Genomic DNA, 3596 nt, shown 5'->3' on the forward strand with positions numbered 1-3596 from the left:
TTGAAGCTGCATATATCAGAAATTTGATGACTTTTTTTTTAAATGACAATTTTGTTTGGGATCGAGGTAGGGACTGTAAGGAGTTTGAGTATTTATGCCATCAGTTGACCAATTTTTTATCAATTAGTTAAGCTGAATTACTGGCTCTAATATCAGTTTAGTATTATAGTACTGTTTCAAATGCGTTAGTACCCCTGTTTTATTCCATGTTGAGTCCGTTTCTTTTGATTTGTGTTACTCAATCAAAAGAAACAGGGGTTTTATTCGTCTGTAATTTGTTTTTTTATCCCTCTAACAAGATGGCCGACTTCCACAATAATAACGTCAGGAGACAAAACATTTTTATGACATATTTAAGGGGTAAGTATCGGTTTCAAAATACGTTTAGTATGGTATCGTTTAAACGGACACTACTGATTATATATCTTACACATGAGAAAAAACAAGTCCGGAATATAGAAGCGTTCTTTAGTCGAGAGTCTACTGTATTTTATTAATTACTCACTATAATAAAGGAATAGGCACAGAGTTGCATCTCTCTCTCTTTCTAATGAAACACATCAAAAAGAACACACACACGAATATTTTATAGTAGAAAAAATTACAACGTCATATTTTGGAGGGTTAAATTACTCTTGGGGTGAGTTGATTTTTTTCTCTTTTTTTGCTGACTGTAAATGATTATGTTAATTAATTCAAAATATACACATATTTTCTGGATTAAGTAGATGTGTACCTATTCATGCACATTCAGAATCGTATTAATCTTAGATATTGAGATATTAATTAATTATAATATGTGCCAAGGAAACAATTTCATTTTAATATCTAATAAAGAAAAATTAATTTTATTTTATAATAAACTCCGAAATCATTTGCATCAGTTGCCGACATATTAAGAGTTTGAAATGGTGAGGCAATTTTGCTTTGCCCTTAGTGTTCTTAATAGTGTTAGTTCGAAATTGGTTTGGAACTCAATTGCATCGCTTCTCGTTAAGTGGTTGTCCTTCAGTTGATCTAATGTACCTCCTCTTTTAAACATTTTTAATCATTCTTCTAATAGAGGGCACGCAAGGGCTATCATTGCCCTGAAAATGATTCTTTTTACTTTTTTTACGAACGCAATTTTCTTTCCCACCAGTTATTAGATTAAAAATAAAATAAAAAATAGATTCTGAATGCTTGATGGATTCCAATAAAATAAATTACCACCAGCCTCATTTAAAGTCTCTATACGAGGCTGAGAGCGAAAGCAGGGCTTCGCCACTTGATGTCTTGCTAAATTCTGAAATTCCTTCTTAAACCGACTGATAAGTTCATCTTTGGTGTTTCAGATGGTTCGGTTGCTTTGTCTTTCGACCGCACCCCTAACCAAAAAGTCCATCAAATTCAAATCCGACGATTTTTCAAGGCAAAAGTACAGCAAGATGAATTCGTCAAAATTTTCTTCGAGCCATTTGATACTATTGTTGTTTTGGAGGTGTGCCAAGGCTGTTGACTCAAAATCCCCTTTCGAGGCCTTAAATATCTTCCGAACTACACTGAGTCCCCGAGTTTGAACATTGGTTATCTTGTGGCACGGATTCCAAGGAGGGATCCGTGCATTTTCCAAATATTTGTCACAAGGAATTCGTCGATTAATATCATTTTTTCCCAACTGGTGCAGGTTTAAATAAGCTATGTAAAAAAATTAAGTGCCTAATTCCCTACATTTTTCGAAAAGCGTGCACCAAAATGGTGACATAGATAGCTTGTGTACTCCGTAGATAAGTCTTTAATCTCACCGAACAGTGTTTGTATGTTTATGTTGTATAGGAAATTTTGTATGTATCATCAGAACTAAAAGAATCTTCCCGTACCGAAAAAGATCGTCCAACCTTAAAATTGGCATCTTCTGGAGAGAAGTGGGAATTTCTACTAAGACACTTTCAAATGGTATGTTTAAGAGTGTAAAAAGTAAGTCCTTCCTCTAACTTTCTAGATGTGAGTTCTACAGCATAAATAAAGCGTCATACAGTTCTCATTAGTGCAAAGTATTTGAAGAGCCTTATTCCTACGTCATGTTTCGAGTTCCTATGACCTTAAGGGATGTCTTTTATTGGCAAAACCCCTTCTTTGAATCTATATACTCCAACTTTGACAAGACAAGAAGTGTCCGAAATGAGCAGCTATCTAGCGATTCCTCATAAACGGAACTGGAGGATCTCTCATAATTCAAGGAGGAATGGAATTCTCCAGAATCCCTGGAGAAGGTATTTCAGGAAATCTGCAACTTCTCCCTGGGATGAATAAACTCTTCACGTTCTTTATGATGATAAGACGTTTGAACTCTCCCTGGATACTCATCTCTATTGTCCTGAGGAGCTTAAGGTCCATTTGGATGAGAATAAGTTCCTGCACAAGGAAGGGAAGAAAGATTCATCTCTTCTCAGTTTTCGAGAAAGTATACCTCATCTGAGGAATTGTTTGTTGATGAAGTAGGTTCGAATCTCTATTCTGAAGGTATCTTCAGAATCAGAGCTTCCAAAAAGCATCAGGGCATGGAGAAAAAATAGTATCACACACTGTTTTAAGCTCTTTTAGGATTTCTTTTATTTTTACAATCCTGTAGGATGTACTTTATTTCCTTTTTATGACAGCTTCTTGCAGATAATCTAATGACACGTGATAACAGCTAATTTTGTAAATTGGGAGAGTGATCAAATTAATTTTCAGGGCTTTTTTTCTTGCCAAAAATGCTTACAATTTACAACCATAACCATATTCATTTTAAAAGGAATTAACTCAAGAATGTATTGCCATCCATCAGGTGTGTGAGGGGCAAACCAGTGAAAGTATGGGGCCATAAGGAGTTAACTAATCAATTCGTGGGGAAGAAAAAAGGTGATTTTTATATTGGAAAATACGTAGCTATTAAAAAAACCCTTTCATTTGAATGTTTATTACACAGCAAGCAAGTAATAGAAAAACGGTTGAGTAGAGGAATGAATCTCTCTCTCTCTCTCTTATTTCTTAAGGCAGATTGCCATTCATTTTCAACTAATTTGACATTGGTTAAAGAGAAAAAAATAAAAACACTTTGAATCCACTTTTTCCGCCCTGTTATTAAAAAAAAAAAAGTATTTTTTAAAAGGTCATTATTAGACACAGAAGAAAGAAATTATAATCTCATATTTTAAAAGTGTAAAATGTGGTAGGGAAAAAGAAAATGATTATAAACTCGCCTCAAGTCTCAAGCACAATGTCCTTTTTTATATATATTTTTAGAAGGAAATTATTTTTTGTTTTATAGCCAATGTCTATGAAGGGAGGCGAAGAGAAAGGTTACAAGCTCCAACTTGTATAAGTTATAATTTCGACGTCTCATTAAGTTGTTTTTTTGACAAGTTATAATCCTTCATTTTAATTACTGATTGATACTATTAAATTAAACTATTAAAACTAAGTATTTATTAAGTGTTTAGAAGTGATATATCTGTGGGCATTTGCACTTCATAACGTGCCACATACTACCACTTTTCAATTAAGAATGTGCAATAAACGAGTCAAAGATGATAGAGTGGACTCCAAAACTTGCAATACCCTGACTAAATGTC

The 3596-nt window shown here is 33.9% G+C and overlaps 1 pseudogene; it reads left to right on the top strand.

The window, feature by feature from the left end:
* The first annotated feature begins 2060 nt into the window (after nt 1–2060).
* On the top strand, nt 2061–2555 carry LOC121130130 (protein lethal(2)essential for life-like; annotated as a pseudogene).
* Nucleotides 2556–3596: the final 1041 nt, after the last annotated feature.

This window comes from Lepeophtheirus salmonis, chromosome Z (genome assembly GCF_016086655.4).
Source record: "Lepeophtheirus salmonis chromosome Z, UVic_Lsal_1.4, whole genome shotgun sequence".
Taxonomy (NCBI): Eukaryota; Metazoa; Arthropoda; class Copepoda; order Siphonostomatoida; family Caligidae; genus Lepeophtheirus; species Lepeophtheirus salmonis.